We start from the raw sequence: 24354 nt of genomic DNA on the forward strand, positions 1-24354 counted from the left end.
GTTTGGGTCAAATTGTGGATAAAAACTATGGACAGCATGTCATCTGTTTAAAAATGCAACAACTGCTCAACTCGCCGCTCATCCAAATTCGCAAAAGGAAAGTGTCTTGGCTGGTGAACAAGCTTCTGGTAAATTCAGGAAACATTCTGACATTTGTTGGGAGTTTATTATCACCAATCATTATACCATGTTATTTGTTTGTTGTTGGTGCATTTGACATTTTTTATATATTTATTGCAGAGTTGACATCCAGGACTGAAACTGCCTCTTCATGCCAGTGTACGTAAATGCGCTAAATCAAAGTTGATCTGTTTGTGTCAAGATACTATGAAGAAACAATTTAGTGAATACCTGGGTAAGCTGCAATGGGACATAGTCTGTTTCAATCTGTTACCAAGGCTGCAGACAATGCCCTTAATGACATTTGTTGACTAACCACTATCAAATTAAATCCAACCAATTGCATTCATATTGTTTCTATATTACACCAATTAGCAATTCATAATTCAACTGCAAAATTAGAAACATAAAACTACTTTAAAGTCCATCCAGGTCATGCATTCATTTATTCCCGGATAGACTACTGTAACTCTCTCTTCACCTGCGTCAGCAAGTCGTACCTGGACTGTCTACAAATGGTCCAGAATGCTGCTGCAAGGCTGTTAACCAGGTCTAGCAAAACAAGTCACATTACAGCCATCCTGTCATCGTTACAGCGGCTCCGAGTCAGGCTCAGGATTCAGTTTAAAGTGCTCATTTTCACTGATAGAGCCCTGCACGGTCAGGCACCTGAGTACATTTCTTACCTCCAGCCGCATATCATTATAGGCTAAAAACAATAGGTCATCTTGCATTTGATGTGGTGGATCAGACACTGCTTGCTCTTCACTAAGACTTACGTTCTGCAGTCTCTGATGCCTTTAAAAAAGTCAAAGACTCATAATCTGACTTAATCTGGCCTTTGTCTTGCCATGTGCTGTAAATTTGTGTGTTTTAAGGTCCCTTACTGGCTCTGTTTTATCGATTTGATTTTGTAATTTGATGCTTACATTGTGTTGCTTGATCTCTTTACTGTCTTCGGTTGCTTACTGATATTTTAATTAATTATTATTTATTACTGTGTTTATGTTGATGTTGCTTTATTATTTTACACTTCTAAAGCACTTTCACTTCTGTGAAATGGGTTATATTAAGTAAGCTTACTTATTAACCTACTTAGTTATCCAAGGAAGGTAAAATTAAGGTCATTAGGTAGGTAGGTAGATTTTGTCACTATATAAACAGGTAATGCATTGAAATTGATTTTGCTAAGTAGCAGACAATATACATATAAAAGCAATTATAAAAATGGTAAACAGAAATAAACTATACTAAATGGAGCAGTGCTAAGGATGAATTTGAGCTTAAAGGTTTAATAGCTTTGGGGGAAAAGCTGCACTGCAGTCTGGTGGTGTGGGAGCAGAAACTTCTATATCTCTTCCCAGAAGGCAGCAGGGTAAACAGGCTGTGGCTGGGTGGGTACTGTCCTTTAGTGTCAGTTCTCATAGGCACCTCACCTTATCGATATCACTGATGCTCGGGAGATGGGTACCGATGATCTTCTGAGCAGTTTTAATCCCCCGCTGCAGAGCCTCTGGTTCTGGGCCATGCACATCCCATGTTAGTGATGTTTCCAGTCAGGATGCTTTCTATAGCTCCTCTGTAAAAGCTGACAAGAATTTGGTGTGGGAATTTGGCCTTTCTAAGCTTCCTCAAGAAATATAGGCATTTCTGAGCTTTCTTCACCAGTGTGGAGATGTGGGATGACCAAATAAGGTTCTCTGTGATGCTGATTCCCAGGACCCTGAAACTGTTCACCTGCTCCACTTCAGCACCACTGATGTAGACAGGAGTGTGTGTCTTTATGCCCTTTTTCTTGAAATCAACGATCAGTTCCTTAGTTTTGCTGCTGTTGGGCACTAGGTCGCTCTGTGTGCATTACCTATGGATATGAAGTCTCACTGTTGTTTGAAATCCGGCTGATGATGGTGGCGTCGTCCGCAACTTCACAACAGAGTTCTCTTCATGTTGATGCAGTCGTGGGTGTACAGCATGAACAGGATGGGGCTGAGCACACAGCCCTGGGGGGCTCCGGTGTTGAGCACTAGAGTGGAGGAGGTATGTCTGTCAATCCGAATTGACTGGGGTCCGTTTGTGAGGAAGTCTAATATCCAGTCGCAGAGTGTTGTATTTAAACCCAGAGTGCTGAGTTTGCTGATCAGTATCTTCTAAAAGCAAACTGGTGAGGGTCCAGGCTGATCCAACCAGTTGCCATTTTGTCAGGGATGTTTCAAAGTAGTAGTAGTAGGAGGATAAAGCTGGTACCTGTTAGAGACAGGAGAGAGTATTTTCTAAAGATATTTTATAGAACTTTGTGAAGTTAATTGTAGTAGTTGCAGTAGTTCTTGTAGTAGTAGTGGTTAATTGTTTCTATTCGTAACAGTGCAATCCGATATTCAAAGTTGATAACAGTAGAAAAGTGCGAGTAGAAGAAAGAGTACAAGAAATTGTGAACAGTCACTAAATCTAATGTTAGTTCCCACCTTTGAACAGATATGAGTCATCAGAATCTATCCAGAGCAAACTGTAGCCAACTTAGTAAAGTTAAAAAAGTAAGAAAACAAATTGTAGCGTGAAAAGTCATATTTAACCATGGAAGGCAAACATATCTCTAATCACCATTAATCCTTCTAAAAGAATATGTAATGAAACATGGTAAATGAATAGAGTGTGATGAAAATATTGTCATTGCAAGTTTAGAAGGTAATTTCCGAATCTTATTTGTTATAGCACACAAACTCAGGATAGTGTTGCTGGGAAAAGGTGATGACCAAAAAACAACACTGGGAAAAAAGAGTTTTATGTTCCATATTTATTTGCAAACAAATATTGTCAGGCTGCCTGTGGAGAGTGGAAAGGAAAACTGTTCACAGTAGTGAAAACTCCAGACATGTTCAGTCTGACTGTGGAGAAGCAAAGAAGAGAGGTGAAGATCTGTGAGACTCTTTGTCCTCCTGGACCAAATGTTCTGCTGCTGTTAGTGAGGCCTTCCGATTTCACTGAGGAGGACAGACAAAAACAAAAAAGTTCATCCTGAGTTTGTTTGGTCAAGATGCTTTTAAACACTCAATGGTCATAGTGACTCATAATGAGGTGGAAGAGAATTACTGTATTAAAAAACTCATCCAAGACTGCAAACAAAAGACAAAAAATATTCTAAACCATCGCCAGACGATGCAGAAATTGGAAAATATAGCCAGTGACAACAGGGGACGACATCTGACTTTAAATGAAGAGGCAGAAATGAATCTGGTGTTGTGTGGGAGAAGAGGAGCATTGAAATCTTCATCGGCCAAGGCAATTCTGGGACAAAGAAAGATTGGTTCATCTGCTGGCAAATCAGAGTGTGTTAAACATCAGGGAGAGGTGTGTGGACGTTGGGTTTCCCTGGTGGAGCTGCCTGCCTTGTATGGAAAACCTCAGGAGGCAGTGATGGAGGAATCATTCAGGTGTATCTCCCTCTGTGATCCTGAGGGCGTCCATGTCTTCATCCTGGTCCTACCTGTGGGTCCCCTCACTGATGAAGACAAGGGAGAGTTAGAGACCATCCAGAACACATTCAGCTCTCGAGTCGATGACTTCACCATGATTCTGTTCACTGTGGAGTCAGATCCTGCAGCTCCAGCTGTTGTTAACTTTCTAAAGGAAAACAAGGACATCCAGGAGCTCCGTCAGAGCTGTGGAGGAAGAGATGTTGTTCTCAACATCAAGGACGAGCAGCAGATCCCAGAGCTGCTGGACATGGTGGACAAGATGAGAGTTGAAGGATCCAGATGCTTCACAAAGGACATGTTCACCAGGGCTCAGATGGAGAAGGCTGTAGAGCAGGAGAACATTAACACAAGACTTAAAGCTGAACTGCAGGATGTTAAAAAGAAAAGTGAGAAATGAATAGATGATCACAGCACAGAGCCTCTCAGGATGGTGCTGGTTGGGAAGACTGGCAGTGGGAAGAGTGCAACAGGAAACACCATTTTAGGCAAAGAACATTTTAAATCCCTCCAGAAGACTGTCCCCAAGTCCTGTGAGAAAGCAACAGGAGAGATTGATGGACGGCCTGTCGCTGTGGTCGACACCCCCGCATTGTTTGATAAAACTTTGTCTGATGATGAAATTCAACAGGAGCTCTACAAATGCTTCAGCATGTTGTCTCCTGGACCTCATGTGTTCCTGCTGGTTCTGCAGATTGAGAACTTTAAACAAGAGGAAAAAGACTCTGTGGAGCTGATCAAGAAATATTTTGGCAAGAAGTCTGGAGATTTCATCATCGTTATCCTCGCCAGAGGAGATGAACTGGACGGTCAGTCATTTGATATCGAAGACTGTGATGGCTTTGTTAAAAATCTCATAGCTGACTGTGGAGGGAGATACCAGGTGTTCAATAACAAAGATCACACAAATCGCTCACAAGTCAGTGAGCTGATGCTCAAGATCGAAGCCATGGGGAAGCAAAATGGCGGCTGAAGATTTGAAAACATTGAAAAGGAAAGTCGACGAACAGCGTGAAGAAATTGAACAGGAGAGACAACTGAGATCAAAACAGCTGAAGGACAAAGATGAATGCATCAACAAGGAGCGTCAGGAGAGAAAGAAAGAACGGGAGGAAGAAGAAAGGAGATGGAAATTACAAGAAACTCTGCAACAGGAATGGAGAAGAAAACTGGGAGCTTCAGAAAATAATATTAAATCAGAAAGAGAGCAAAGAGAAAATGCTCAGAGGAAGCTCGACGTGTGTAGAAAAGAGAATAAGAGAGATCGAGATGCCTGGGACAAGGAAAGACGATGGAAGAATAAGTTGTTTGTTCTGTTGACTTTTCTAATATTTTCCTTCTGTTATGTTTTGTTTTTCTGAGTTGCACATGAACAGTTTTACAGTTGGGTGACAGGAACTGGTCCAGTGGATCCAGCCACAGAAGGGCTGGAATGGCTGAAACCGCTTCAACAGAATTGTTGTGGACAGTCGTGGCCATCAATAGTAGACTACTGGGTTGTTATTCTGTCTGACAACATTATGTTTCTCACGTTTCCATTGTCATCCTCCTTTGTTCCTGTGTTAGCTGGATTTTTAATAATTTGTCCAAGCATGTAAGTTGTGTCAGCTGGCTAGGTTTGGATTATCAGTATCAAAGTGGAATACAAAATATACTGTATGTGTGGAGTGTATGTTTTGGTAAAAGTATTTCTATGTAAGAACAAAAATGAAAATGAATATGTACCATGTGAACATATATGTAAAATACTGATCCAACCATCCATGTAGGGCAAGCTCATGGTCTGTCATCATCACATTATTTTGTATTCTATGTGTCCATCTAGCTAGTACATCCACCAAATGATGAAGAAGACAAAACGATGGATTAAAAGGTTATTTATTATTTATTTAAGGTTAGTTATATTTTCTGAGAGGAGTGTGGTGAGATTGTGTTGGTTTCCTCTGGAACTGTGGCATCTTGCCACATAGTATTAGTATCAGAAGGAGCTTTGGTAACATGGTAACTGTAATTTTTTTCCTTTAAGGGGAAAATTAAGTTAGCAAACTATTTGAGGGGGTTAATCATTAATTGTAAATGTTTGATGTGTCGGAGTGCATCTTTGTGTCTTTGTGTGCCATCCAGGTTGGATGAGAAATAATTTGAGTTACATTAATACATTCTGATAAAAGTAACAAACTGAGTTTATGTTGTTGATGCACAATTTTTATAGGATTATAGTGAGTTAATATGAGTGATTTTTGGTTTATCTCTGTGGTGTTCGTCATATTAAACAGTCAGCTGGCAGTACCGTTCACAGCAGGTCTCACCTTACCTTTATATTTACCTTTATATTTTGCATCTGTGCTTTTCCCCTCACTTTTTTAAGCAAGGTAAATCGTTACAACCATATCTTTGGATGTAGCTGCCTCCATGACGTATTCCACTCCAACTTTATGTTCTTAGCATCTTAAGAACAAAACTTACCTCCTTTTTGATTGTTAATTTGTCTTGTGTCAGTTTTGTTCAACATTGTGAAATATATAAAACACTAAAACACCTTTTCATCGTGAATAAAATGTTAACTGTGAGTTGCATTTTATCTTTTTTTTCAATCAGCAGAGCTTGTGTGTACAAAGATGCAGTTTTATGTTCCTCTAAAAGACTTTACAACTTCGTCATTGTGAACAGTTTTAAAATTCGCTCATGGAATATGGAGAGTAAATCCTCTAAAACTAAACTATGAACTGAAATTCAAGTCACTCAAATAACCTCTGAAGACACACATGTACAAACCTTGTCCCATTTTGTACTTCTTAAAATACTCTTTCAAGAAATAAGGAAAAGAAATGAATCTGTAGTACTGGGACATCCCTTTTTGTAACTTCCTGAAAAGCAACAATCTGACGGCTGTTTTCTATCCTGATTATATCCAGGTGTGCACAGGTGAGAAAAGGAGCAGAAATCTAACTTCTTTTAATTTAATTTTCCACATTTTTTGTGCACATGGAGCCATGTCCAACAGGTGGGGCTGCAAGGCAAGGCAAGTTTATTTGTATAGCACATTTCAACAACAAGGTAGTTCAAAGTGCTTTAAACATAAAAGCAACAGGGAAATATAAAAAATTTTAAAAGCAATAGGGAAATTGAAAAAATACACTTTAAAATATAATAAAAGTTAGAGTGCAGTGTACAATCAGTTAAATGGAAAATAAAAACAGGCTGAGGGGTTGAGCAAATAATTGAGTTACAATTATTTTGAAAAGAGAATAAACAGAGAAGAACACAAAGTAGTCCCTGTCCTTTAAGTAGAATTCAAACCAGTTTAGTACTATGCCAGAAAGCCCAACCCAGTTTTCAAGTCTTTTTAGTAATATGCTGTGGTCGAATAATACCAGCATATAATAAGACTTAAATTCTGCCACTGTCAGTGTTTAAGTGGATGTCATTGAAGACCTTAACAAGAGCCGTCTCAGTGCTGTGGTGTGTTCGAAAACCTGACTGGAAGACATCAAAACAGTTATTTAGCGCCAATAAAGGAGCGTTCCAGGGGGGACTCCCACTTTCAGATTTATTACCCAGTACACAGGCCTCCTGCTTCTTGGAAGTCTTGTTGATGCTAATTAGCCGTGTGTTAGCATGCACTTGTCCACCGTTTTGGGTCCACGGTAAAGTGATGTCATTCCCACATAGTCCATTCACTTCCACATTCACTTCTAACCTGTGGAGAAGGGGGGCATCTTGTTGCTAATAAGCATTAACTATAACTCCAGTCACTGCAGTACAGGCTAGTGCTATTGATAGGCCGCAGTCGCGTAGCACTAAGATCATAGAAGTGTTTAAAGTACGGCAAGAGCCAACTTTATCTGCCAGTCCCAGTGATTTAAAAGTATCCAAGAGCCGCTGCTCATAATTTCTAGCAGAAAAAAAGAAAGTTTAAGCAAAAGAATGCAAGCAGAGGCAAGAGCAAGCAGCAAAGCATCTGCACTGCAAGAAAGACAGAAGTACACCAAACACCAATGGTCAGAGCTTTAAAGAACACACAAGGGTGGTTTACAGTTCAGAATAACTTAAATTTAATATCACACACTGAAATATGGACTCAAAGACTTTAAGTTGTCCTGCTTTTATCAGATGAACTTTCTGTGCTTCTATGCTTCACATGTCAGTTAAAATGAACATCCAACGTCTGGCCTACAAATGTTTACGAACAAAAAAAGTAAAAAATAATTCAGTTGTGGAATGTAGGATAACTAAGTACATTTACTCAAGTAGGCTTGAGTAAGTAGGCTTACTGTAGTTAAATACAAATTAGAGGTACTTGTATTTTACTTTTTTATTTTGATTTTATGCTTAAAATATTGTACATTTGTCTGACAGCAAAAAAAATCCTAGTTCTTCATGAGCTAAATAAATTCACAAATCTTAATACAGGATGTTTTCTGAGCTCATGCAGCTCAAAAATTGATCCAGAAACATCAGCTATAGTATACACTTACAGGGGCCATTTTATTGCACAAATGACTACTTTTTACAGTAGATTTGGCTGATAATACATACATAGGCTACTTTTAAGGTTTATAATACACAATATTACTGGTGGTAGTTGTTTTCACAGTGTGGAATTAGGCTACTTTTACTGAAATAAAGGATTGGAATATTTCTTCCACCACTGCATATTGATTCTTGGTGTTGGTAATGACAAGGCAAACTATCACGTTAACAGGCAACTAGGCCCAATCCGTGAGGTTTAGGTGGGACATTGGGATTGGGCCATCCATTCTGCACTGCTCTGACGCTATGCATTACAATGAGGTGTACTGTCACTAAACATCCTATAGGTGGTGGCATAATACCACCCATCTGAACATATTCATGGAGTCACCCTTACTATTTGACTTTACTTTTTACTTTCACTTGTTACTTTGAAAGTTGTCTAGCAGAAGAAGCTGGTGAGTAAACAACTAAAACCAGATCAATAGAAATAATCAAATAGATCAAGTAGGTAAATACAGATCGGTCAGAAGAATGATTGAATGAATGATATGTGCTGCTTGATGAACAGATAAAGACAGATTCACTTGAGTACAAAAACTGAAAATCAATAATCAATCAGTGTCAGCTTGTTATTATCACAGTAACTGAGCTGGAAACTATTTTTGTTCAAAAATAGTTGACAACAAACCAGAAAGTCTGTTTAGGCAATTTCACGTGACCTTTGATACATGCGGAGCGGTTCAGGTTGATATTAGTGTATCTAATTCGGCCATTTCAGATGATGAGCGCCACAACTGGGCTACATAAACAAACATTAAGGCGACTTTTAAAAGAAAGTCTCCAAGTTCACCTTTAAAACATGTGAAAACTTATTTTATTGGAAGCAATTTCTTTTAGAGTAGTTTTACAGACAACACTGCTTGTTCACGCCAATCACACACTGTGTGCGTGTGCGTGTATGGCAGTGAATGCACGAAAAGAAAAAGCTTGCAGAGCTATACAATTAAACAGAAACCAAAGTATTCCAGTTATTTGTTAAGTTTAGGTTAAGTTGGTTAGTTAAGGTTTATGAATGTGTGATGTAGTGGAGCGTAGTTATGAGGCAAAATGTCCTTTGGTTCAAAATCCCATTGAAATTAATGGGATTTTCCGACGGTATTTGAGCTTCGATTATAGCACCACCCATAAGCCGAATTGCACCACATTTTTCAGGTGTCATCAGGGGCCCATGGGGAACAAACGACCCAAATGTAGTTTCAATCAGACTTGAGGATATGGAGATATAAAATGCATGCAAGTCAAAGGGATTTGTTTTTTACGTCTTTAATCTGCAATAACAGCGCCACCTATGGGCATTTGGGTCAGCTTTGATGCCTGTATTGAGGAGACCATCCTGAACAATTCGGCTCAAGTTTCCTGTCAATGTGAGTTGTGGTTATAGAGGAACAATTTTTGGGGGGTAGTATCGCCATCTAGACTTTCTTTTTCTAAACATTGATTCTATTTTTTTTTTTGCAAATGTTCAATAGTTGGAAAATTTGATGGGTATTAAGGAATTAGAAAATAGAATAAAAATTTAAAACCTGTGAAAAATTTCAGTTCACTCTCTGGGGTGCACAACTACAACCCAACCGTAACTGAACTATAAACTGTATCCTGATGTTTTATTCTTCTCTGATTATTGTGATGATGTTGACATGTTACAGGACAGTTGGTGAGACAGTCTTTGACTTTAGCAGGACACAGAGCAGCAACACTAACACAAGTAAGTATTCACTCTTTGTCCAAAGACATTTACTTACTTTATTATGGCTGTCTGAGTGGACGAGTCTGTGACTGATTAAGAGAGTTTAGAGTAAGATAACCTATTTATTCTTCCCTCCAGTAGAATTGGTGCCTGATGTTTACAGCAGAGCACATTATGGCGACTGCACCATCAGGTGAGTCCAGTCAGACTTATATATATACTGTATATATAATGCAATACAATGTTTCATTATAATCTGAAAGAAATGTTGCCTCTGAGCTGCCAGCTGTTACCAAGTCTTGGATGTTCTATTTGTAAACCAAGTCTAAACATCAACAGCCCAATAAAAACTAGATTTCTACAAAGGCCTAAAACTGAGACCTCAACCTGGCTGGTGCATGAGTCACTTAATAAGTATAAGTAACGTGTTACATACAATAAGGGTCAGCTCAACTCCAGCCTAGCAGGTGGTGGTAGTAGTCCACCTGAAGCAGTTGTTGCCAAAAGCACATGGAGGAAGCACATTTATAAGCTAGTGAAATAAAGGTGCGTTTGACTTCATACTTAACGGGATGCATGCTGGACTTAACATAAGGCATTCTGGTTAGAAATTGTGTGCGACTTTAGCTGGTGCTGTAAAATGTCACCATGTCACATGACATTAAAAGGGAGGAAAGTGACTACATGCACAGAGTAAGGCAGCCGCAGTTGCTTTTCTCCAGCTGCAAAAAGTTAGAACCCCCTTTTGACTGGTCTCGTGAGATCAGTTGTTAATCTTGATAAAGCTGTTTTTATTCCCCGCCCCTGCAGTCGCCTGCAGCTCATATTAGACAATCAAGTCAGCGAAAGTCAGCCACAGTCATATCGAATGCACCTAAAGTTGTATCATCCTCCTAGGATCCCACTGGTACGGCTCTCTCACTCACACTGATCATTCAGTGGTTGCACTAATCAAGGATCTGATAAATGCTTCATTACGCCCCTTAAGCCTTTTGTACAATCATGTTGAAATATCTCGAGGGAATTTTCTCTCACAGGGGCACACCGTGATTAAGGGGAAAGACACTGTCAGACACACAAAGAGAGACATTTCTTAATAATTGATATTTGAAAATAACCAAACTGAAACCTGATACTTTGTCCAGACATGTCACGTTCAGTGTTGGGAAACAGACCTCATGTAAAGACATTCACTGTTTCTCTCATGCACGTATCAGTCTGAAAGCACTTTAAATATGTACGGTTGATCTGTGTTTTTCTGTATTTTTATAGATGATGAAGATGATGATTTTAATACCCAGATGCGCAGCAGCGGCCCTGTCTTTAACCATCCGGACTGTGAGTCAAACTGAAAGAGAATTCTTCAACATCATTTTATATATCATGAAAGCAATAAAGTATAATAAGAAATAAAGAAAAAATAATGTAGTTGAACCATGAAATGCTTTGACAAGGATCTTCATTAGTGAGGACCACGCCACAACAATGTGTAATTTAAAGGTTGAATGAATATTCTGAATGTGAAATGGATGTAAAGGGGAAGGGTGGTAGAGGAATAAGGATGCCGTCTAATACGCCTTGCTGGGTACAAAGACCAGGCGTAGGAGACTCAGAGTGGGGGTTCCGTCTTGGATGGAAGGGTACCTAGATAAGACAAGAGAGAGGTGCGCAACTGGTTGAAAAGGAAGGGATAACGAGATGAAAGGATAAGGGTGATTAGAGGTGTGGTTGAGGCGTGGCCCCGCTCCCGAATGGTTAAACGCTGGGTAGTTGCGAGAGGAAGTAAGGTGTGAGCGAGATGCCAGAACTTTGCCACTGTGCATGCTGTGGCAGGGTGGGAGGGGGCTCGGCATAACTCACAGGAGAGGGATGTGCCGGCTGCGAAGATGCATCAGTAGAGTTCAGAATCGAGAGCTCCCCAGTATGTCCCCTGGTGAAACCGCAGGATGCGGCCAGCTGGCTGGTTCGTGAAATGCACATGATAGCTGTAGAAACCCATCTTTGGCTAAGTTAAATTACCTTCATTTTATAAATGAAAAAGTGTATTTTCTGTATATATACACTAAATCTTACGCCTTTAATGTAAGATTAAACATTTCCTTGTTAATGTTCCAATCATGTCTATTAGATATTACATGAATATTAATAACTTACTGAATTATGTCTATATTTCTGTATCCTTATAATTTCAGATGAAGGTCAACCCCTGAAGCGCAGAGGGAGCTATCAATTTCTGCCGCCTAGCAGTGAGTCAAACTTAACTGAGTCAGAATTATTATTATTATTTTGTTTAATTAGATTTGAATTTACAGTGTTTCATTGGTGATCATTCCAAGCGTGTAAAATGCCATTCAAATTGCTGTCTTATTAATACAATAATTCTATGATCACATGTTTTTACTTCTCAGTGTCTGAGCTGAGGGTTGTTCTGCTGGGGAACAGCTGGTCTGAGAGGAGTTCAGTGGGGAACTTCATACTGGGAGAGACTAAGTTCAACACTGAGGAAGAACCAGACCGCTGTCTGACAGAAAGAGGACAGTTGAAGAAGAAAAAAATAGTTCTCATCAACACCCCAGATCTGCTGCATCCCAACATCTCTGAAGAGAAACTGACAGAACATGTGACAAACTGTGTGAGACTCTCTGATCCTGGACCTCATGTGTTCCTGCTGGTTCTACAGCCTGAAGACTTCACTGAGGAACACAAACTGAGGCTACAATCAATCCTTGAAAACCTCAGCGATCGATCATTTGATCATTCACTGGTTCTGATATCAACACCGAGAGAGGAGAGCTCAGATTACTTGGGGAAATATCTACAACATCCACTGGTGGGAAGCATTATCAGAAAATGTAGATCCAGGTTGTTGTGCTACAAGAACCTTGAACATCAACAGTTGTTAACTCTCATGGACAAAATAGTGAAGGAGAACAATGGAGATCATGTGAGCTGTGATGTTTTCAAAGACGCAACATCTGTTTTGCCTGGTGGTCATCAAAGCCTGGAACAAGCAGGAGTCCATTTCAACTTGGATAGTATTAAAGGTACAGTAAAGGAACAAGTCATTAACTATAGAGAGAGCAAATCCCAGTTTATTGGCTGAGGAGTGCTATTTCACAAATGCAGAAAAACAGGACATATCGCAAGACCAACTTTGTGATCAATAAGTCAAAAGGGTGCTACGTCCATTTATTATAGGCTTTTTAATTTTTGCAAAGCATTTATTCATTTAGCTGACGCTTTTATCCAATACGACTTACAATTGCTATACATGTCAGAGGTTGCACGCCTCTGGAGCAGCTAGGGGTTCAGTGTCTTGCTCAGGGACACATTGATGGATGTCTCACAGTGGGAATTCAACCCAGGTCTCCCACACCAAAGGCAAGCATCTTATCTATGCGCCACCACCCCATAAAGCAGAGTGTGGTATTTTTTGTTTATGAATTATTGATCACAAAGCAAAGTAGAAGTCTAACCTCTCTTCTTTTTTGGTCTCATTTATGATGAAGTTTGAACATTAAGGTTGATGCTCTTATCTTTTTTATAGGACTGAAAGGGATCCTGCCAAGCAAATTGTATAAAACAAAAGACTATTTCGGCAACTGTGAGTACACTTACATATGATTACCATGCAGTTAGAGATCTAGGAAAAAGCTGATCTACTCTAACTAATTAATATTGACTGTTTTGTCTTTTAAAAGGGATAAGATCTATGTCTACATCACACACTTCATCACCAGTGGAAAGCACAAGCAGCCAATGTAAGTAATATAAGTGAATTAGGAATGCGTAGCATGCAGTGAGCCATAATGCCTCACTCATAACATAACAGTAATGGAAATATAATAAAAGTTTCCATAACGAGTAGTGTAATGGCTGAAATGATCCATCCTAAACCTGGGAAAGCACAGCAGAACTGGCTTGACGGACCACCCAAAAAATTGGGGGAACTGGTTTCAGTCAGAAAACTCTAGGCGGGAAGAGGACACAGGATGGAGTTTTAACAGTTCATTGACCCATTTATCTTTAAGAGAGCACAGCAGTAGACCCAGTTATGGCATATCATATCTATACCTAAACTCCAGTCTCTACATCAAAGACCCATTGACCATGTAGCCATGGCCATGACGATGTAGGTCATGTTTCAATTAATGGCAATTAACAACTACCCAATATGATATCAATGAACACCAACAGGTTTTTATGTTTTTATCTTTTTATTTCATTAAAATCTGATAGTGTTTTATTTTTCCGCCTTTGTGAAGAACTTTCTAACATGGATTTTAAAAGAAAACAGCTCATGCAAAGTAGTGACAATAGACATAATATATAAATTTGAAATTGACAAAATGTGCATAGACTTATATGTCATTCGACTATAACAACTTCTATATGGCATTTAGTAATTAACATGTGCATAGAAAATCTGATTTGTAATGTGTAAACATTTACAGTGTATACTGTGGGGAGTAGGAGGTGTGGGGGTGCATGAGAGTCAGTTACAGTGGGGATTCCGGGCCTTGTTTATTAAGCCAGCTGCAGATGGGAAGAAACTGTGGGGAGAGTCTAAATGAGTTGTCTGGGGTGGGGGGGGGGTTGGCAACAATCTTCCTTGCATGCCTCAGACTCCTGGAGGCGTACAGGTTGCAAAATTGCATCTGCACAGATATTTTAAACCACCTCTACCAGTCCCTGCATCTTTCCAGGTTATTTCTTTATTGTGCTGATCTATGAGTGTTTTCTTTAACTAGAATAATTAGAGAGGCTACTGTCAGTCATTAAAACGTTTCCATGCATGCAGTAATGTCACTATTCAGTAATACACTTGACAGGACAACAGAGGAAACAGAATTAAACTTTCAGCTTCTATAATCCATGTTTAGACGCTCTGATGGAGCTCAGGATTGATCAGGAGGTCAACAGTTTCACTGTATGAACCTGGACTGTGTGTGAGACTTTTTTGATACAGAACAGTAGTTTGTAAATACAGTATCACACAAAAATTAGTACACCCCTCACATTTTTGTAAATATTTGATTGTATCTTTTCCTGTGACAACACTGAAGAAATTACACTGTGCTATAATGTAAAGTAGTGAGTGCACAGCTTGTATAACTTGTAAATTTGCTGTCCCCTCAAAATAATACATCACAAATAGGGTTTAGGTCTGGAGACATGCTTGGCCAGTCCATCACCTTTACCCTCAGCTTCTTTAGCAAGGTAGTGGTTGTCTTGAAGTTGTGGTTGGGGTCGTTATCTTGTTGGAATACTGCCCTGCGGCCCAGTCTTCGAAGGTAGGGGGTCATGCTCTGCTTCAGTCTGTCACAGTACATGTTGGCATTCATGGTTCCCTCAGTGAACTGTAGCTCCCCACTGCCGGCAGCACTCATGCAGCCTCAGACCAGGACACTCCCACCACCACGCTTGACTGTAGGCAAGACACACTTGTCTTTGTCCTCCTTACTTGGATGCCACCACACATGCTTGACACCATGTGAATGAAATAAGTTTATCTTGGTCTCATCAGACCACAGGATATGGTTCCAGTAATCCATGTCCTTAGTCTGCTGGTCTTCAGCAAACTGTTTGCGGGCTTTCTTGTGCATCATCTTAAAAGAGGGTTCCTTCTGCGATGACAGCCATGCAGACCGTTTTGATGCAGTGTGCGGCGTATGGTCTGAGCACCGACAGGCTGACCCCCCAGTCCTTCAGCCTCTACAGCAATGCTGGCAGCACTCATACATCTATTTCCCAAAGACAACCTCTGGATATGACGCTGAGCACGCGCACTCAACTTCTTTGGTCGACCATGGCGAGGCCTGTTCTGAGTGGAACTCAGTCCTGTTGAACTGCTGTAAGGTCTTGGCCACCATGCTGCAGCTCAGTTTTAGGGTCTTGGCAATCTTGTTGTAGTCTAGGCCATCTTGTTGTAGAGCAACCAGTGCATGAAGTGGGGCGGAACGCTCCGGTACATTTTACTCTTTGGTGAACTGGGATATTTTTGCATACCGGGACTTCTCCCAAGCTTCCGGTACTCTCCTCTGCCTTCTTCATATCAGGTTCTCTGGGCGCTACGTGACGCTCCCCTGTTCCCGTTCTCTAGGTAGGTGTAATTCACACTGGGAACGCTGGGGACATGTCAGAATCAGAATGTCTCTATCATTATTGAAAGCTTTTGTTAAAAATGTTCTAAACAACAGCAACGAGAAATGTTTTGCAACATTTTGGGGGGAGTACTGGCACCTACTTTTGTCCACTTCAAGCACCGAGAGCACAAGGTGCCAAGTTGAACTACCAGTGACCGGTATGAGGGAGTGTGAGAGTGATAACACCAAATTTAACACACCTGTTCCCCATTCACATCTGAGACCTTGTTACACTAACGAGTCACATGACGCCGGGGAGGGAAAATGGCCCAATTTTTTTGTTTACATTTTTACACTTAGGGTTGTACTCACTTTTGTTGCCAGCGGTTTAGAGGGGACAGCAAATTTACACTGTTATACAAGCTGTACACTGAAAGATATAATCAAACATTTACAAAAATGGGATGGGTGAACTCCCTTTTGTGAGATACCATATCATTCATAGCCTGAATTATATAATATTTTATTCCCAAAAACATGGCGAAAGTTAACGGTATTAAAAGGGGATATTGCCTCTGGAAAACATTTGAGTCTAATATGTCACTAAAAATATATCTATTGTTTTACCCTATTCACCTGTAGTGTCTCGGCTTAATAATCAGGTGGGTAATGATGGACAAAAACCCGAGAGGGGTGATTGAGAGGAACTGCCTGGCTGATGTTAACCTGATTGGTGTTTTTTTATTGGCCATTGTGCTACTTATTGATTGCCAGTAATGAACACCATACTAGCACATGAGGTGGTTCGTTGGTGTATGTGATACAAGAACTCTTAAAGCCAAACATTTCATTGACTTTGTCAAAAAGAGAGGAGCAGAGCTGTCAAATGATCATAAGAAGGGGCCGTGCTTTAGCAGTAGCAAAATATTTGGGCCTGAGGGTTACTGGTGCCTGTCGAGACAGCAAGCTAAGAGTCTGCTGTTAGATGCCCGCAGTGAAGACAGTCAGTCTAAATAATCTGAGAACTCCTGAAGCAGCAGACAGTTATCAGGAGGTCAGACGGACTATGGCTTCTGTTACTGTGGAAGCAAAAACTCTAGTGTGGGAGGAGTTCAGAGAGGGCACAGAGACGTACTTTTAGTTAACCTCAGAGAGGTTCAATTCATGGTTTTCAGTCACGTGACATACGTGGTGACCTGGAGGGCAAAACAACAGACCAAGATAGTGGCTCACACCCCTCCCTCGTAGAGACGCCGCAAAAGCCGTTAAATTTAATTTGGATTACCTCTCAACTCAAGATAAAGATATGGAGACAAACTGCAAGTGTCCATATACAGCACCCACTGCCCTATTTCTGCCGTTAAAATAATAATAATAATAATCTTTATTTGTAGAGCACTTTTTAAAAACCAGTTACAAAGTGCTTTAACAAGTGTAAAGACAATAATACCCAAGAGACAATAATACAAAAACAATACAAGATAAAACGTTTAAGATAAATATAAAATTAGTAAAATAGAATCAAATAAAAGGGATAAAATAAAGTCAAATAAGATCAGGAAAGGTATAAAAGTATGTTTTAAGAAGGGACTTAAAAGAGTTCACTGACTCAGCCGACCTGATTTCCTCGGGCAGGCTGTTCCAGAGCCTCGGGGCCCTGACAGCAAAAGCTCTGTCCCCTTTAGTTTTCAGTCGAGACTCTGGAACAGACAACAGACCTCTGCCCGAGGATCTCAAGGTACGAGCTGGTGCGTATGGGACTAAAAGGCCAGAAATATAACAAGGCGAGAGGCCATGAAGAGCTTTAAAAGTAATCAATAGAATTTTAAAGTCAATTCTAAAACATACTGTTTGACCAGGATTTCTGTTTTGTCTGAGTTCAGCTGGAGGAAATTATTTGACATCCATTTTTTAACTTCACAAAGGCAGTTGTTAAGTGAACTCAGCATTCCAGGGTCTGTGGATCTGACGGGCAAGTACATTTGTGTGTCATCAGCATAAATATGAAAAGAAATGCCATGTTTATGGATAATATGTCCAAGGGGAAGCAGATACAAGGAAAACAAAATGGGTCCTAAGACCGACCCCTGAGGCACACCATATTTAACTGGACAGAACAAAGAGACATAGTTGTTTACAGACACGCAAAACTTCCTATTTGACCGGTAGGATGAAAACCATTCTAGGGCAGTACCAGAGATCCCCACCCAGTGCCTCAGTCTGTCTAACATGATGTTGTGATCAATGGTGTCACAAGCAGCGCTAAGGTCCAGGAGTACCAGGACTGAGCACATACCTTCATCAGCAGACATTAAAAGGTCATTGGTGACTTTAAGCAGGGCAGTCTCAGTGCTGTGGTACTTCCTGAAACCAGACTGAAACTTTTCAAATATTTTGTTATTTTCTAGTACAGTGAGCAGCTGTTTGGACACAATTCTTTCTAGAATCTTAGCAATAAAAGGGCAGTTTTGAAATTGGTCTAAAATTATGTGGGAAGGAGGGATCTAAACCAGGTTTCTTTAAAAGTGGGTTCACGCAAGCCGTTTTAAAATAATCAGGGACACAACCAGTAGACAGGGAGCTGTTAAAAACCGCCAGGTCTCTGCCAGCGCTCGTCTGTAGCAATGTTTACGTTTACTTTGTTGGGAATCCCTCACCTAACACAGCTCAGACTCGTCTCCTCGTCAATTAGTGCATCTGAAAGCACAACCACCATCCAGGGACCCTTTTCCTTGGAATGTGACATCACGTGAAAACAATTATACCATCCAATGACTCAGGTAGGGGAGGCAGAGCCATATACAGGCTTCTTGTTGTAGAGGACAGGATCTGCTGACCTTCTGTGGACATGGCAGAGTTGGAGGTCTCAGGGGGAGTGTGGCCCATTTTCTAAGCACAGGTCACTGAGGTAATGAAAAAACCCCACAGTGGTAAGGTGCGAGGGGAAGAAATTTACCTGAGAGGCAGAAGGTGCTGGAAGTTGTTGCAATGCCATTATTGACACCTCTATTCATTGTCATGGAGGTCATGGACAGGACACAGGTATACCAGAGTGGCAGTTCTCATCTTTTAAAAGACGACTGCAAGTATACCATGTAATTGTAAATGTAATTATGAAGCATAATCTTCCGTGAAAAGGATATGCAAGAGTGCTGGAAAGGAGGCTTTTGATAAGTAAGGTGTCCTAATATCTGGATTTGGGTACACTCACCCGTTGGCACCAACTCTAAACTGACATTTTACCCCTCTGTTTTATTACAGCATCTTCACTCCGGATTATAATGGTGGGAAAAAGTGAGGACAAAATGACAAAGCTTGGTAACTTCATACTAGAAAAACAAGGGTTTCATTTCCAAAAAAATTTAAAACAATGTGTGTCTACCTGTGGAGAGTGGAGAGAAAATGATCTAACTGTAGTGAAAACTCCAGACTTCTTCAGTCTGACTGTGGAAGCTTTCAGAGAAGTGATGAGAAGCTGTGAGACTCTTTGTCCTCCTGGACCAAATGTTCTGCTGCTGTTAGTGAAGCCTTCTGATTTCACTGAGGAGAACAGACAAACACTGAAGTTCATCCTGAGTTTGTTTGGTCAAGATGCTTTTAAACACTCAATGGTCATCATGACCCATGATGAAACAAGTGTCTCTGTCAGCCAGCTCCTTGAAGACTGTGGAGGAAGATATTACAACATGTTTGAAGAAAACCACGGACTGTTAATGGAGAAGATTGAGAACATTGTGTATAAAAACGAAGGAACCTTCCTCACCTTCACTGAAGAGACCATCAGACCAAAGTCTGAACACATCAAACCAGCTTTAAACCTGGTTCTGTGTGGGAGGAGAGGAGCAGGGAAGACTTCAGCAGCCAAGGCCATTTTAGGTCAGACAGAGTTTCATTCAGTCTCCAACTCATCAGAGTGTGTTAAACATCAGGGAGAGGTGTGTGGACGTTGGGTTTCCCTGGTGGAGCTGCCTGCCTTGTATGGAAAACCTCAGGAGGCAGTGATGGAGGAATCACTCAGGTGTATCTCCCTCTGTGATCCTGAGGGCGTCCATGTCTTCATCCTGGTCCTACCTGTGGGTCCCCTCACTGATGAAGACAAGGGAGAGTTAAAGACCATCCAGAACACATTCAGCTCTCGAGTCGATGACTTCACCATGATTCTGTTCACTGTGGAGTCAGATCCTGCAGCTCCAGCTTTTGTTAACTTTGTAAGTCAGAACAGAGACATCCAGGAGCTCCGTCAGAGCTGTGGAGGAAGATATGTTGTTCTCAACATCAAGGACAAGCAGCAGATCCCAGAGCTGTTGGACATGGTGGGAAAAAATAGACTGACACTCTACAAGGAAAAACCATCCTGCTACACAGCAGAAACATTTGCATTTGCCCAAATAGAAAGTCATACAGCAAGAGAAAGAGCTTAAGGACTTGAAAAAAAACAGCATGGTCAGATGTAAGTACAACATAAATAAAAGTCAACCATAATAACATTATTTTTCTGTGTCCTAAACTATCTGTTTGACATTATACCTTGCAGTCTATTCTGTTCCAACTGTCAGCATTTAAAATAACCAGGTATTTATATTTTACAGCCAGTGATGAGGAGCAGAGCCCAGAGAGTCTCAGGATTGTGCTGATAGGGAAGACTGGAACTGGCAAGAGCTCTTCAGGAAACACCATTCTAGGAAGAGACAAGTTTACAGCCAAACCAAGTCAAACATCAGTCACCAAACTTTGTCAGAAAGCACAGAGTGAAGTGGACGGTCGTCCGGTCGTTGTGGTCGACACTCCTGGTCTGTTTGACAATAGTTTGTCCCATAAAGAGGTTTATGAGGAGATGGTGAAATGCATCAGTCTTCTGGCTCCAGGACCACATGTCTTCCTGTTGGTGTTACACATTGGCAGATTTACACCAGAGGAGAAGGAGGCATTAAAACGCATCAAGGAAGGCTTTGGGAAGAATGCTGAAAAGTTCACCATCATTCTTTTAACTGGAGGAGATTCATTGGAGGAGATCAATTTGTCAGTTGAAGAATATATTAGAAAAGAATGTGATGATTCTTTTAAGAAGCTGATCTCTGACTGTGGAGGAAGATACCATGTGTTTAATAACCGTCAGAAACAAAACCACGCACAAGTCAGTGAGCTGATAACCAAGATTGACACCATGGTGAAGGAAAACATGGGAAGCTTTTACACCAATGAGATGCTGCAAGAGGCCGAGGCAGCTATAAAGAAAGAAATGGAGAGAATCCTGAAGGAGAAGGAAGAAGAGATGAAGAGAGAGAGGGAGGAAACTTCAAGGAAAACATGAGGAGGAAATGCAAGAGGTGCAAAGAAGAATGGAAGAACAGAGAGCAGAAATTGAAAATGAGCGAAAACTGAGACAAAAAGAACTTGAAGAAAAGGAGGAGAAGATAAAGAAGGAACGTGAGGAGAGAAAGAGAGAACAGGAAATGAGAGACGAAGAAAAAAGGAAGAGAAAACAACAGGAAGAAATTCAACGACAGGAGTGGGAACAAAAAGTTGAAGCTTTGGAGCAAAATATAAGATCAGAGTCAGAAACAAAGGAAACCATTGACAGAAAGCTGAAGGAGAGCAGAGAAGAGATGAGAAAAGAACGAGAGAACTGGGAGAAAACACAAAAAGAGAATGGTGGAAAAAACGAAAACAGGACGAAAAGAGACGACAGAAGGAACAAACAAGACTTAGAAAGAATCAAGAACAATTTGAACAGGAAAGAGAAAATGATGAAAAGAAAAGAAAGGAAGAGGACAGAATCAGGAAGGAACAAGAGGAAAAAGAGAAAAAAGACATTGAGGAGAACTATAAGAAGAAAATGGATAATCTGAAGAAGACTTATGAAGAGGAGGCCAGACAGAAAGCTGAAGAGTTTAATGAATTCAAAGAGAAATACAGAAAGGAGTTTGCAGCTCAGAAGAAACAGCATGAGGAAGAAATGAAAGAGAAAGATGATCAATATGACTTCTTAAAGGCACTTTCAGCTCACAAAGAAAGTAAAAGGATGGAGAAACATCAACAAGAAATCAATGACTTAGTGAAATGTGTGACCAAAAAGAGGGAAAATCTGAAAAAAATTAATTGCTTATTGGAAAAACAGGAACAAGAAATGAAGATTGTGAAAAATGAGGAGGAACAGAAAATTCTACAGGAAGCACATGAAAACCAAATAAGTGACCTGTTACAGGAACTTATTAATCAAGTCGACGCATCAAGCTGTTCCATTTTATGAGGAAGTGTTTCATGTAAACGCCTCGTCGACAGGTTTCATTTGGTTTCAATAACTGAACTTTTAAAGAAGCAGAGATTTCATTGTGATATTTTACAGTGTGTTTTTTCAGCGATGTGATGTATACCATGGCCACCCATAGGAATAATTTACTCGGGGGACGCTGGGGACGCTGGACACGTCCCCCTCACATTTGTAAAAAAACATAATGAAAAATTTCTTGCAAAAAGAAATGTTACATAACAGATGAAAATGCTTTGAGAAAGTTTGATTTGCACAATAAAAGTTTTGATGCAATATAAATGAAGAAGAAAAAAACGTGCATTGTTCAAACAAACTGCTGATTACTGGATAATATTCCATTATATTTTTATATTTTGAATTGTCACCTAATTTGGCATACTTTGAATAGCCAAATTAAGTGTTTAATGCTCAAAGGTCCTCATGTATTTCAACAATAAATATTTCTTCAAAATAGTGTTAAATTATCTTCTCGTCTTGTTCTCATGAACCCAATATTGTGCATTATCACGTCTGGGGAGCTCAGTGTATCGTCCCATCCCTAATCTGAGTCCTTATGTCCCCAACACTTTTCAACACAATGTGATGCCCTTGTGGCTACAATAACAGACAGCAGCTTAGTAAAGAAAGTCTTCAGCTGAAGCTCTGCTCGCTCATTAGAGATGATCTTTCTTTTCTTTTGAATATGAGAAAGAACATGATGTTTGTGATGGAAGTGAAATGAAATGTTTAGATGTCATTCACCCTGTTTTCTCTGCAAATCACAAATATAACGAGCCACTCACGGGCCATATCACTTTTTCATTTTTCATAAAATATCACGCCAGGCAGTGAAAAACAAATGTATAACTGATAATGTTGACTTGCAGCAGACTTAATTCTCTTTAAAATAAGATGTATCTTATTCTCAGAGAACATGGGACAGATTCTGAATGTGCAGAAAGTTTTTAACATTAACAGAAAACCTGCTGAAACATAGGTGACAAACCAATGATCTATACATTTAGTAACCACACAATGTTCCGTTTTCTTGACATTCTTCTGCCAAGTCTTCCTCTTCAGATATCTGGGCAAATCAATGAACCACAACTACATATATATATTTTTTTAAATGTAAATATATGTGCACATATATGTGTAGGCTATATATTTCTTTTTTAGACATTTTCCCCCAGAGTTTTCATATTTTTATGTTAAATATATTAGATACACCATAGTTTGGTGTACTTAAAAATAGTATATTATTACATATACATATTTCAATTTACCCTACAGAATCCTTCTGTGTTGTTTGTTTTTAATCATATATATCCTGATTTGATTTGATATCTTGGCGATGGGGATTTAAATGTGGATCTTTCTTAACTCATCTCTGTCTGCTTGAGTCATCAGTGTTCTCATTCAGCAATGTGAATGAATGTGAAGATCAAAAGTGTGAGTAATTTATTTACAATTTTTCAATATGTGCTTGAAAGTCGAATAATTGATTTTTTGTTTTTGTTTTTTTGTTCCGTATTGACTGATTTTTACAGTAAGAATATTTGTCTTTGTACGTGTTTGTTTGATTTGATTTCTTTTTTCTGGAGTTTTTTCTTTGTTTTTCTTGTTACATTTTCAAATCCACAATCAGTTAAAAGTACACTGTTGTTCCTGAAAATAAACTGAACTAAATATAAAACTTAACTTACCAGGATTCTGTTTCCTGTATCTTTTTGTGAGCTTCTCCTCAGTCCTGAAGCCTCGTAGAGGTCAAACCAACACACAAACTGAGTCAACAGGCTGCTATAAGTTTTTCTTTATCATCGGACTCTTATAGCAACTGACATCTGTCTTATGATTAAAGATTTAAACATCATCATCCTTGACAAAATGTTCAATGGTACAATTTACAGTTCAATTTTGAAGACCTTGAACTTAGAGAGGTATTTAACTCTTTTTAATTTTACTTTATTTATCAGCCAGTGATAGTTACTACTTAGGTTACAGATTAAATTTCAAGATCATGAATGACACATTGCTATAGATTGACCTGTATAATGTATAAGAAAGTATTTTTTTGATAATACTTACCTATTTTACTTGACTAAAGTTTTGCATTCAGGACTTGTACTTGAGTAGCCCATGTATGTAGTATAATAGTCTTTATGTTCAACATTTGGAGGTGCATTTGACAAATGACTTGAGCTA

The 24354-nt window shown here is 39.8% G+C and overlaps 2 pseudogenes; both read left to right on the forward strand.

Annotated features, from left to right (window-relative positions):
• The first annotated feature begins 3342 nt into the window (after positions 1-3342).
• LOC119892339 lies at positions 3343-4563 on the forward strand (annotated as a pseudogene).
• A 4942-nt stretch (positions 4564-9505) lies between these two features.
• LOC119891613 lies at positions 9506-23860 on the forward strand (annotated as a pseudogene).
• The last annotated feature ends 494 nt before the right edge of the window (positions 23861-24354 follow it).

This window comes from Micropterus salmoides, unplaced genomic scaffold (assembly GCF_014851395.1).
Source record: "Micropterus salmoides isolate LMB-PRFRI ecotype aquatic unplaced genomic scaffold, ASM1485139v1 Ms_hic_scaffold_7, whole genome shotgun sequence".
NCBI classification, from domain to species: Eukaryota; Metazoa; Chordata; class Actinopteri; order Centrarchiformes; family Centrarchidae; genus Micropterus; species Micropterus salmoides.